Source organism: Chrysochloris asiatica, unplaced genomic scaffold (assembly GCF_000296735.1).
Source record: "Chrysochloris asiatica unplaced genomic scaffold, ChrAsi1.0 scaffold00028, whole genome shotgun sequence".
Classification (NCBI taxonomy): domain Eukaryota; kingdom Metazoa; phylum Chordata; class Mammalia; order Afrosoricida; family Chrysochloridae; genus Chrysochloris; species Chrysochloris asiatica.
In genome coordinates this window covers 19,855,744-19,869,489 of record NW_006408546.1, presented here as the reverse complement: position 1 = coordinate 19,869,489, position 13,746 = coordinate 19,855,744, and positions in this window count along the sequence as shown.

Here is a 13,746-nt window from a genome sequence, read left to right as displayed (position 1 = left end):
CTGCCTTCTCATTAGGATGCCTTTACCCAGGTACATATATGGTAATATGGCTGTAAACAGGGGGCAGAGAAAAAGCAGCAAATTGATGTGGACTCTTCCAAGAAGAGGGAAAAAGTTTTCTGACTGAAAGTCTCTGCTCTGTCATTGGACACTCCTGGGGTTAATTTCAGAACTTCCTTTGAGCAGAGACGCTTGCCGATACCATCTTTATTGTGAAATCAGTCAGAGCCATGGAACATTTTTGGGGTGGACACACTGACTGGCGTGCAATCCCTTCCTCATCATTTTATCCGCTATCTGCTCATCAGACTGCCCTCAGTGCCCATCAGGAGATAACATATTGTATTCCAAAAAGTACTCCTCTCAGAGGCAGAAAATCGCCCTTTGCTTTCACTTTCTATCTGTCCCAAAGGAAGTCACCACGTGAGAAGTTTTAACTTGAAGTGGTGCACAGCATGACAATGTCAAAAACAGCAGTCTGACTTTCATAGGGATTCTCTGGCTTCCATGTGGCTTGTGATAACATCCTGAAAAGACAAAAGGATAAATCTACTTATCTTTTTGCCTGTTCCCTAAACAACCTTACTCTCAAAACAGGTAAACTATCTATACAGAACTACTTCTCAGAAACAATGTCAACACTGCCATCTGCTCCCGTGGGTCCTGTTCGTCAAAGCCAATGTTAAGAGAAGCCAACTAAGAACTCAAAAAGTTGGTCAGTCAGACAACTTTATATTCTGGCTGGGAGAAATCATTCTGCAAAAATTACTTTTTAGTTGTGTGTGGGTGGGGGATCCTTCAAGTGGTTTCTCGAAGGTCACACAGATGATTAGACACTAAAGCGAAAGCTAAACCAACAGGCTCCAAACTCCAAGGCCAGTGTTTGCTTGTGGGGCAGAGAGAGGATGTTTATTTTGTTAAAAAGTTAAAATATCAGTCCCAGCATGAGTAGCCACCCTTCTCCCCTTCTCACACACAAACACACACACACAAAAGAAAAAACAGCAAAATACCCTCAGAGAGAGAGAAAGCCTGGGAAATTCACTCCAAGGCAAGGTTTCTCAACCTCCACACTACTGATGTTTTCGGCCAGATAAGTCTTAACAAGGAGTCCCTGGGTGGTAAAAACAGTTAAGCATTTAACTACTACCCAAAAGGCCGACAGTTACAATCCACCCAGAAATGTCTCAGAGGATAGGCTTGGTGATCTCCTTCTGAAATGTCACTGCCTTCAGAATCATCCACGAGGTCATGAGTCTGAACAGACTCACCAACAATTAATAATTATTTGTTGTGGACGGTCCTGGGCACCATAGGATGCTTACCGAATCCCTATGCTCTCCCCACTAGGTTATGGCAGTACTTACTTGTTTCCCCTACCCCCCTACCCCACCACTATTCCCAGAGGTACAATAACCAAAAGCAATGCCAAATGTCCCCTGGAGGGCAAAATCTCTAACCTCTCCTCATTGGTTTGTTTTTGTTTTGTTTTCATCTCTGGGACCTTTTGAAAGTACTTACAATCATATATTAAGAGCCCTGGTGGCACAGTGGTTAAAGTACAATCGTCAGTGGTCTGAACCTGCTAGTCACAGTATAGGCAAAAGGTGTGGCCGTCTGCTCCTATAAAGATTTACAACCTTGGAAACCCTACGATGCAGTGTACTGTCTTACAGGGTCACTATGTCAAAATGAATTCACCCTAATGAGTTTGGTTTATTATTTATACCTGATGTGGTACTGTAGGATAAGCAATAGACTGTTAACCACAGGATCAGCAATTCAAACCCATCAGCTACTCCTTGGAAACCCCATACAGGGTCGTTTAACAAAAAGTATTCAACTTAACAGCAATGACCCAAAGGTATTTTTATACTTATTCTACAGAAGAGGAAACAGACACACAGATGTTACATGTTTTGCCAGTACTCAAGAAGCACTGAGCACCCTCAAGAATCCCCATCTTGCAGTTCAGCAAGGAAATACCATTACAACCTGCTAGTGGCTTTGTTTTCACTACCCAATTCTAACTTTCACTCCCTTTTATTAACACTCAACATAATTTCCCATGCAGAGTGACCTCATAGATCAACCTTGAGAATACTATGCTGAGCGAAATAAGTCAGATACAAGTGGATGATTGTACAGTTCCACTTACAGGAAATATCTACAATAGATGAAAAGCACAGACAGCAAAGTAGATTAGTAGTTACCAGGGGCTGGAGGGAGGGGGAGGGGGAGCTATTGCTCACTGAGCACTGAGTTTCCGGTTTGAGGTGATGGAAGTGAGAAGTGGCGATGGTTGCCCAATATCAGTGAATGTAATTAACGTTACTGAATGGGACATTTAGAAATGGTTAAAATGGCAAATGTTTCATTATATGTATTTTACCACAATAAAACATTTAGAATAACAATATAAGTCTCAAACTGAGTTATTAAATTTCAAACTCTTGAGTTATTTTGGTGAAATTTTCAAAGTCCTTTGGAGGATATGTAGTGTATTTAAGAAACTCATGAAATAAAAGACCAAGCAGAGCTAAAAAAAAAAAGTTAAAATGGCACATTTTTTGTTATATGTATGTATTTTACAATAAAATTTATTAAGGAACTGTTTAAGACATTTCTACATGGCTCTCATTTTACTTTCTACAGCAAAGGAGCTTTTTCAGCATGTATCTGATCAAGAAATAATTATTAAGAGAGAGTTACATTGCTTAAAAGTTACTGGGTAGTACACAAATGGCGTACTGGTTTGGCGCCTTAGGATAAGCACTCAACCTCAAAGTTGGTATGAACTGCAAGGTCAGACATTCAAACTCACCAGCTGCTCCTAGGAAACCCTATACAGAGTCACTATGAGTCAGAGCCAACTCAACCTCACACAACAACAGCAAGAGAGCAGCAAAAAGTGAAATTTAAAAATTCCTGGAAGGGAGACAAATGGAGAGCAGAACCCTACCCAGCGAAGCAGTAACACCAGAGATGGAGGCAGAGACGATGACGTGGAGACATGAAGCAGCTGGGGACTTTAAACCCAGAGAGGGAGAAGGGCTGTTTGCTGATGACCGGGGCAGTCTTGCAGGGTATACCCTTTGGTTGGATGATGATGCATGGATGGGACTGTAACCATGGCAATGAAAGGATATACGATAGGATGAATGTAAAGCTAACATTCTCCCACATAAATGATCACATAATTCACAATAAAACATCTGAAAAAAAAAAATTCCTAGAAACAAGTAAGAATGAAAATACAACATACCAGAACCTCTGATGCACAGCAAAAGCAGTGCTGAGAGAGTCATTTATAGCCATAAATGTACACATACAAAAAGAAAAAAAGAAGAAAAATCAATACATTAACACAACATCTCCAACAATAAGGAAAAGACCAACAAAGTAAATCTACAGTCACCAGAAGAAAAGAAATTATAAAGATTAGAACAGAAATAAACAAGATAGAAAACAGAAAAACAATAGAAACAATCAACAAGAGTATGGTTCTTTGAAAGGATTTAAAAAATTGACAAACCATTGGCAAACCTAACAAAAGAAAAGAGGAAGAAGACACAAATAACAGGTAAAAGAAACCACATGAGTGACATCATGACAGAACGAATGGAAATAAAAAGGATAATAACAGGATAACATGAAGAGGTGTATTCCAACAAATATGAAAATCTAAAGGAGATGGATACATTTTTAGAAAAACACAACCTATGTAAACTAACACAGAGTGAAGTAGAAAACTTGAAAAGACCTGTAACAGAAGACGGGAGTCCTGGAGTGGCACTGTGGGTTAATGTGCTGGACTGTAAAGACAGTTTGAACCGCAAGGTGGGCAGTTCAAGGTCACCAGCCACTCCTTGGAAACCTATATGGGGTCACTATGGATCAGAGCCGACTCAGACTCAACAGCACTTAACAACATAACAAGAAATTGATCAGGTTATCAAAGAACTCCCAATCATAAAAAGTCCAGGCCCAGACGGCTTCACTGGTGAATTGGATCAAACATCCAGAGACAAGCTGTCACCCACTCTACTTATATTATTCCAGAATACAAAAAGGATAGAAAACCTCCAAATACATTTTATGAAGCAAGCATAACCCTCATACCAAAAGCAGGAAAGGACACCTTTAAATAAGAAAATTATACACCAGTGGTTAAAAGTCAGGATGCTAATCTCAACGTCAGCAGTTCAAAACTACCAGAGCTCTATGGGAGAAAGATGAGGCTTTCTGCTCCCATAAAGATTTACTGTCTCGGAAACTCTATACAAGTTCGCTGTGAGTCAGAACCAACTCCACGGCACATAACCACCACCACAATCCCTCATGGTATAAATGCAAAAATTCTCTCCAAAATCATACCCAATAGATTTCCATAACACATCAAAAAAATAATACATCATGACCAAGTGGAATTCATACCAGGGATGCAGGATGGTTTATTATTAAAAAAACCAATCAACATAATCCACCATATAGGTTTTTAAAGAAAGGACAAGAACAATGTGATCATATCAATTTAGGCAGAAAAGGCATTTGACAAAATTCAACACCCATTTTTGATGAAAACACCCAACAAACTAGGAAATGAAGGGAAATTCCTCAACATAATTAACAGCATACATACAAAACCAACAGCCAACAACATCACTCTCAACGGAGAGACATGGATGTCCTTTACCACCGTTATTCAATATTGTCTTGGAAGTGTTAGCAGAGCTATAAAGCAAGAAAGAGAAATTAAAGGAATCCAGAATGGCAAAGAAGAGTCCAAACTCTATTTGCATATGATCTGATTCTATACACAGAAAAAGCAAATAGTTTGCAAAAAAATTATTGGAACTCATAGGAAGATTAAGCATAGTGGCACAGAGTACAAGACCAATATACAATATACCAAAATCAGTTGGATTCCTCTCTACTAATAAAGACTGCTCTGAAAAGAAAATTAGGAAAGCAGTACTATTTAGAATAACCACCCAAAGGATGAAATATTTAGGAATAAATTTAACCAGAGAAACAAAAGACATATACAAAGAAAACTACAAAACACTACTACAAGAAACCAAAAAAAGATTTATAAAAATGGAGAATACACCATACTCATGGATAGGAAGACCTAACACTGTGAATACATCAATACTACCTAAAGCAAACTACAGATATAGCACAATCCTAATCTATGAGCTTTGGTAGTGTAGTGGTTATGAATCAGGCTGCGAACCGCAAGGTCAGCAGTACGAAACTACCAGCTGCTCCGCAGGAGAAAGATACGGCTTTCTGCTCCCGTAAAGATTTACAGCCTCGGAAACCCTGTTCAGGGTCGCTTTGGGTCAGAACCGACTCGACAGTACTTAACAACAACAATCCAGATTTCAACAATAGTCTTTAAAGAAATGGAAAAAAAATGATCGCAAATTTTATATGAAAAGGAAAGAGACCTTGGATAAAGAAAGCGTTGCTTAGAAGAAAAACAAACTTGAAGGTCTCTCATTCTCAGGTTTCAAAATTTACTACATAGCCACTGGTACAACGAAAGATCCATAGATTAATGGAACTGAATTGAGAACCCAGAAATAAATCCATCCTTATACAGTCAACGGATCTTTGACAAAAAGTCAATAAACATTAAATAGGGAAGAAATAGTTTCTTCAACAAGGTGTTCACAAAACAGGAAATCGATTTGCAAAAGAATGAAACAAGATCCATATCTCACCCTATATGCAAAAACTAACTCAACATGGATTAAAGCTCTAAATGTAAATCCCAGAACTATAAAGATCATCAGTGGAAAAAATAGAGACAAATTTAGGGGCTCTAAAACATAGCATCCATAGACTATCAAACATTGCAAAAAGCACACAAACAATATCAGACAAAATAGATGACTGGGACATACTAAAAATTAGAAACTTATGTACATCAAAAGTTATCACCAAAAGAATTAAAAAGGAGCCCACAGACTGATTAAAGGAAATGCAGATAGGTCTCTTGTGATACAAGGGTAAATAATTGTTATCAGGACTGATTGTGAAGGTTGTAAATGTAAAAGTAGACATTTTGTGGCAAGGAGGGGAGTGATTAACTTTGCAAGCTAGAAGCGGAGGTCCCTGGAACCACAAAGGGAGAAGAGAGGAGAGTGGAACCCTACCCAGAGAGGCAGGGATCCCCGGAGATGGAGGCAGAGATGATCACTTGGAGAGATGGAGCAGCTGGGGACTCAGGACTCAGGGAAGAAGAGGGTGGGGAAACAGGCTTATAGGATGCACCTTTTAGTTGACTGGTGGTGTATGGAGGGGATTGTAACCATGGCAATGAAACAATATACAATAGGATGAATGTAAAACTGATGTTCTCCCATGTAGACTGTCACATAATTCACAATAAAACTTAAAAAAAAAAAAAAAGGGGGGGAGCCCACAAACTTGGAAAAAAAATTTTGCAATGACAAATCAGACAAGGGACTAATTTCTAAAATTTATAAGAAACTACAGCTTCTCAAGAATAAGACAAATATCCCAATCAAAAATGGACATAGAGCATGAACAGGCACTTCACCAAAAAAGACATTCCCACAGCCAACAAACATATGAAGAAATGTTCATGATCATTAGCCACTAGTGTGATGCAAATCAAAACAACGAGATATCATCTCACAATAGCACTAATGGGGAAATTAAAAACAAAAACAAAAATGGAGGACAACAAATGCTGATCAGGGTATAGAGAGACTAGGTCTGTCCTACATTGCTGGTGGAACTGTAAAATGGTTCAACCACTCTGGAAAAAGGTATGGCGCTTCATCAGAAAGTTGGAAATACAAATACCTTATGATCTAGCAATTTATCTTCTGGGTATACATCCACAAGAAATACAAGCCAGAACATGAGTACATATATGCACACCACTGTTCTTCACAGCACTATTCACAGCAGCAAAAAGATGTGGACAGTCTAAGTGCCCATCAATGAAAAAGTAAATAAACTTTGGAATACTATGCAACCTTGAAGAATAACAATGAAGCTGCAAAGCACCTCACAACATGAATGAGCCTTGAGGACATTATGCTGAGTGAAATGAGTCAATCACAAAAAGACAAATATTGCAAGAGACCATTATTGTAAAAGCTTAGGAAAAGATTTCAATAATAACAGAAAAATTATTTGATGGTCACCAGGGATGGGATGTAGGGGACAGTAATTCACAGAACAGGGGGTAGACACAGAGTAGCTTGGGTGACGTGGGTGATGGGGAGGGCAATATACAAGGAAGGGGAGGGCAATACACAAGAAAGGGAAGGGGTTGGAAAAGCAAGGAAGATACGGGATCACTTAAGTTGTTTGCATGCGCTAAACGGGAAAGAGGTAAATAGTGATATATACTCAACCTTGGAACAACAGGGCTCTGTGATACAGGGATCGAGGTATACTCTGAATGGGTAAAGGAGGAGGAAAATGTTTAGGGGCTTGACTCTCTTGTGGATATTAGTTTCCCCTGCCTACTACTGTAAAACAGACAATTAAGTATGATAGAAATGAATATTCGGAATTATGATTACAGAAAGCTTATAAATCCATCTTCAGCCTATAACTGATTGGATTAGCTAAAAGGGGAATTAGAATTTGCCTTAGGGAAATAGGCCTTCTTGTTAAGCCTTTGTGGAGTACAGGGCCTTAGATGAATCCTGAATCCCTCCCAGAACATTCCCACTTGAAAAGACATGCAGAATGACCCAGAACAGCTGGGAGAATAGAAGATTCTTATTAAAAGACCAGCAGAAAAAAAGAAGACTGTTTGGATATTATAATATCAACCAAGCTATTTGCTTTGGAGTCATCAAGGCAAGAAAGTCAGGCCATCAGGGAAAATCCCCTTCTAAGACTGAAACACAAAGGAAACCCATGAGCAGTCTAGATGCTCCCTGGTGACCACGCTGGTCTACCTGTGAGTGGAAGTCGGTGAAATGCAGCAACAAAGGCATGGGTTGACTGTGGCCATCTTCCATTGATACCCATTGACCTTGAGATGAGAGAAAGAGGAAGGGCTGGCTGGTCTGAAGTTTACAGAGATGTGTGAACTCCTGAGCTCATGGGCACTGACCTAGCTACAGGGAGTTAGAGTTAGAGTGAAGTCGCCAACTGGCCTGAAGTTTGGGGTACCGTGCATGAACTCCCAAACTTGTAGACAGCACCCATTTTACCTAGCTTGGACGGCTAACTGACCAGAACTTGACCAGATGAAGATAAAGGCATTTGATACTGTAAGCAAGTAAGTATACATGGCTACAATTTGATGAACTGGACCTTTGCTAATGGATGCAGTTCTCAAAATTTCAACCAAAATGGGAGGATCCTTTATATCAAGGATCGAGCTTGTTTCCTCAGTGCACTGTGTTGACAGGGACAGGCAATCTAGACATTGGCTATCAAAAATGGGGTCAATAAGGGCATGAAATGGCTGGCTTTCAAGCTTTCATGAGTGTGCTTAGTTTCAGAATGAGGGGGGTAAGATGGAATCCCCAGTGAATAGTTTTCCTCTTTTCCAGATGAATCTAGTGTAAGGGAGTGGGGGGTGATACTGACAGGATTTTATGATTCAATTGTAATTGTTACCAGTATTAACTGTGATTGTCTGTAATGGTAGAAGATAACTAAAAGAGGAAACAGTTAATCCTTCATTTCAGATATACAGGACCCCAAGACCATCAAGATGGAAGAGTATGAGTTGAGTGTGAGATCCTACCCAGCAAAGTGGCGACAGCAAAGGAGATGGCACAGAGGGACAGAGCAGCTGCAGGCTCTAGGCCCATGGACTGAAAAAGGCTGTGTGTCTGCAGACAGGAAGCTGGCTTGCAAAATGTGCTCTTTGGACATTTAAATAGATATATGTATTGTTTGTTGTACATATGTGCATCAAATCATTTTGTTTTGTTCATTGGTGAAAAGTAAGATCTAAAAGGAAAGCACCAGGTTTAGAAGCAGGAGAACTGTTGTTACAAGGGAGGGGAGAGTAATCATTGAGTAATTGAGGTGAAACAAAATGTAAGCTTGGATGAAAGTAAAAAATAAAAGAGTTGGCATTAATAGCTAATCACTGTTGTCTAGGGGAGCTAATTAAAGAGTTAGAACAGCTCTTTCTTCTTATGGAGAGTTTTCAAGATTGAGATACAAATTCTATAATTATGATTTTATAACCAAATTTTCACTTATTATTTATACCTAAATTCGTACAGTTCAACAAATTCATTAAAACCTCAAAGTAAAAAAAAAAAAAAAAAAGTGTTACAAAAAAATTTAGATTCATCAAGGAATCAGCCTACTGCCTTCAAGGGAAGATAAAAGCACGTGTATATAAATAACTTCATTCAACAAATCATTTTGAACTTATACTGTGTTAGGTATTCATGGAGTCCTCGTATGGCACTGTTGATGACCATTGGACCTCGAGTTCAGTTTGAACCACAAAGTCAGTGATTCAAATCAACCAGCCACTCCTTGGAAACCAACTCAACAGCACTTAACAACAACAAAGGTATTCTTAGGAAGGAAAACTAGAAAACCAAAAAGGCCCCTGAGGAAAATAGATATTAAGTCCCATGGAGTTTCAAGTGACAGAAAACTTTTCTAGTTATCAGGAAACGCTTCCCAAAGGAGGAAGAATTTGGGCTGGGTCCTAAGGAAGAGAAACATTTGGCAAGACACTTAAGGAGTGGTTAAGGAACAGCATAGCAGGCAGAAAGAACACCTGCAAAGGTACAGAGGCTCAGCAAGGTAACATATACATCACACGAGACACAGAAATGAATATCCATAAGTCTGGGTGTTGCAGCAGTTTCTTCTGTTCAGAAACATGAACATGGGGATGTGTTTAACCTGTTTTTGCATAGCAAATTCATGTCCCAGATAAAGTTCCTCCTGAGAAACAAATGAACACTAAGGATGAACAAGATGACACCAAGAAGTCCAGAAGTACTTCTAATTATGGGGTGGGTCATAATAAACGTACTAATCACACTAAATTCCTCATGGTGTCTGCAGAGCAACTTCACATGCTGCTTTCTTTACGTCTGCGACTTCAGAGCCAGCCAGACAGCAGTTCTGATGAAGATTTCGTCTCCTCAAACAGACACAGAAAACCAGCTGCCATTCAGTCAGCCCTGACTCATGGCCACCCCATGTGTGTCAAAGTACAAATGTGTTTCCTAGGACTTTCAGGGGCTGATTTGGGGGATGTAGATGTCTAGACCTTTCTTCTGAGGAGACTCTGGGCAAACCTGAACCACCAGCCTTTCAGTGGTGCCAGGTACCTAGGGACTTCAATCAATTAAAGTAGCTCTCAAATGTCAACACAAAAGCTCCTACTTCTCAGAGACGGCTTCACACTCACATTGTTATTGTTGTTGTTGTTCTTAAGTGCCGTCAAGTCGGTTCCGACTCATATGTATCCTGAATAGGTTTTCCAAGGAGCAACACGCTGGTTTGAACTCCCAGATGATGCAGTTCAAACAGCATACCTTACAGTCGAGTGTTTATCCTACCCCGCCATAGCAGGACACTTAATTTAGATTGGTGATTTAGCCTACTTTGCACCTAACTGAAAATTAGAAAGCTGCTAAGTACAAAAGTATGAAGGTCAGGTTCAGCAGAGGAGAGTGAACCATGAAAAGACAGAGTTACCATAAAACTAAGACAAGGTCTCTATGAATGGGAACTGACTCCACAGCACACCACCACCACCACAAACGCACCAATGTGGGAAAGTGCAAACCTTCTCAAGCTTTCACATACATGTAGGAATCACCTGAGATCTTGACACAATGTTAAGTTCTTATTAGTTTGGATGGGGCCTGAGAATCTGCTGGGACTATTCGCTGGTGTGGCACTGTGAGTTAATGTGTCAGACTGCAAAGTTGTTTGAACTGCAAGCCTGGTGGTTCAAGCTCACTAGCTGCTCCTTGGAAACCCTAAACAGGGTCGCTATGGGTCAGAATCAATTCACCAGCACTTAACAAAAACAAGAGCACTCCTAAAATGGAGTCCTGGTATGGTGCTATGGGTTAGTGCGCTAGACTGCAAAGCTGGTTTAAAACGCAAGGTTGGCAGTTCAAGCTTACCAGCCACTTCTCAGAAAACTTACACAAGGTTGTTTTAAGTTGGAACCAACTTCACGGCACTTAACAACAACACCTAAAATGGGGTGTGTGGTAGCTCTATATGATACACACTGGACTGTAAACCACAAGGTTTCAGTCCACCAGCCACTCTGCAAGAAAAAAATGAGGCTTTCTATTCCTTTAGTGATTTAAAGCCTTGGAAACCCTATACAGGGTCGCTATGAATCAGAACTTAACAATAACAACACCTAACAATCACAAGTTTTCACAAGTTTTGATCACCATCCATAATAATAAAAACATTTACACTTAACAACTCAATTGTGGGTACATGAGAGACAGAGAGAAAGTTTGTTGCAGTATGCACAGCTCTTGTTAAATATCTACACTATAAACTTCAATGTTTTCTATTCCAGTCTACTTCATTACAAAAAAATTTTCTCACTAAATTGACTTCATAACCTTTTAATGGATTGCCACACAGAGTTTGAAAAGCATGGATACAGGAAGTGGTAATGTTCCTGCTAACCACTATCCTAGTCAGAGCACATTAAGGCTTAAAAGACATTTTTTTTTTTAATGTTATGTTCAGAATTCTTTCTAAAAATGCAAGAATATTTCTGATGCATTTTAGAAATGCTTGCATTAAAATGATTAATGTTTTACATTTTCTTTTAAATTTTTATTTTGTCACCTCAAAGATGGGTGTGGCACTGTGGATAAACACTGGACCGACCGCAAGTTCAGTTTGAACTGCAAAGTTGGTGGTTCAAACTCAGTCATTCCTCGGAAACCCTAGGCAGGGTCACTATGAGTCGGAACCAACAGACAGCACTTAACAACCATAAGATGGAACTGATGTGGCAATGTAAGATAAGCACTGAACTGCTAACCGCAATGTTGGCTATTCAAATCCACCAGCCGCTCCTTGGAAACCCTATTCAGGGTTGCTATAAGTCAGAACTGACTCGATGGTACCTAACAAGTAGACAGGATTAAAAAGAGTACCTATCTGACCCTAGATCTCAAAGCACCATTTCCCACTCAAGAGAGCTATAGCTCCCTAGGAAAAAGGCTAATTCCAGGTCTGAGACAAGAAATATAAATGAGTCTGAATCATTTTATTACACAGAAAACAAGAAGGCTGTCAAAGACTCCCAGAGTTGTAGCAAAAAGACTCAGGAGTCAATTTAAATAGCCTCTCCCTTACTATTACTACTATACATTAATCAAGGAAGTGTGAACATAGATTGGATTAACATTTTGTTTTGTCTTGAAATGTGATAGTATTGTGTGAGTTTTGCTTTTGTTTTATTTTGTTTTTTAAAAAGTCTCAAGCCTAGAGATACATACTGAACTGGAATAGAACATCAATCAAGATAATTACACAATGTGAAACATATTGTTGTTGTTTGTTGTTAAGTGCTGTTGAGTCGGTTCCGACCCTCCGACTCATAGCGACCATGAGCAGGGTTTCCAAGGCTGTAAATCTTTATGGGAGCAGAAAGCTTCATCTTTCTCCCATGGAGCAGCTGGTAGTTTCGAACTGCTGACCTTGCGATTTACAGCCCAATTTGTAACCACTAAGCTACCAGAGCTCCTTGAAACATACTAAGCATGTTTTAAATGTATGAGCTTACCATGACATTGGAATGAAACTATTTTAAACGTGTTTGTTACTCTGATGCAGGACTTCTCAACAGTGAAATTATTGACATTTTGTTTGGGAGCTGTCCTGAGCAATGTAAGATGTTTAGCAGCAACCCTGGCCTCTACCCAAAGGATGCCAGTAGCATCAACTCAACCAAAAATGTCTTTAGATTTTACCTGTAGCCCTTGGGTGGGTGGGTAGAGGATGCCCTCATTCAGAAACACATTCTTGCAGCGGATTAGGGAGCCAACACATTATTTTGAAAACTGGTAAACTAAAAGGGAAATACACATTCTGCCTTTCCTACATAAACTGTACTTCAGGGGAGTCAAATATTTAAGTGAAGGCAATGTCTTCTTGTAAAAGTATTTCAGTTAGCAAATGAAAAAGGAAACGGAAAATTAAGTGGTCACAACTCCAAATGGGCTAACGTTGAAGACGATGAGCACAAATGGAGGCTACTATCAAGAGGCTCCCAGATATGTTATTATATACTCCCATGAGTGAAGGAGACTTAACTCAAAGTTGGGTGGGGAGCCTGAATTCTGATCGAGCCTCTATATCTAACTAGCAAATTGCAGTAAATACAGGGTGGGACAAAGGAACACATTAAATGACACCACACTGATGCAGTCATCAAACTCCAAACAGTGAGAGAGCACGTCATCCAAGCTCTACTATAACATCAATAGAAATATGTGGGGTGCAAAAACAAAGACATAGATGGAAGAAATCTGCAAAGTAAACAGCACATCAGCCATCCACATTGTATGGACTTTCTTTGGATGTTGATTCATATATATATATCTGTCTGTATATATGTATGTCTGTGTTTATATATATGAATCAACATATATATCCAAGACATACAGACATACATATATCCAAATATGGTGGCTATAGAGAATAAGCACTGGACTATGAATCATCAGGCTAGCAGTTTGAGCCCACCAATAGCTCCTTGGG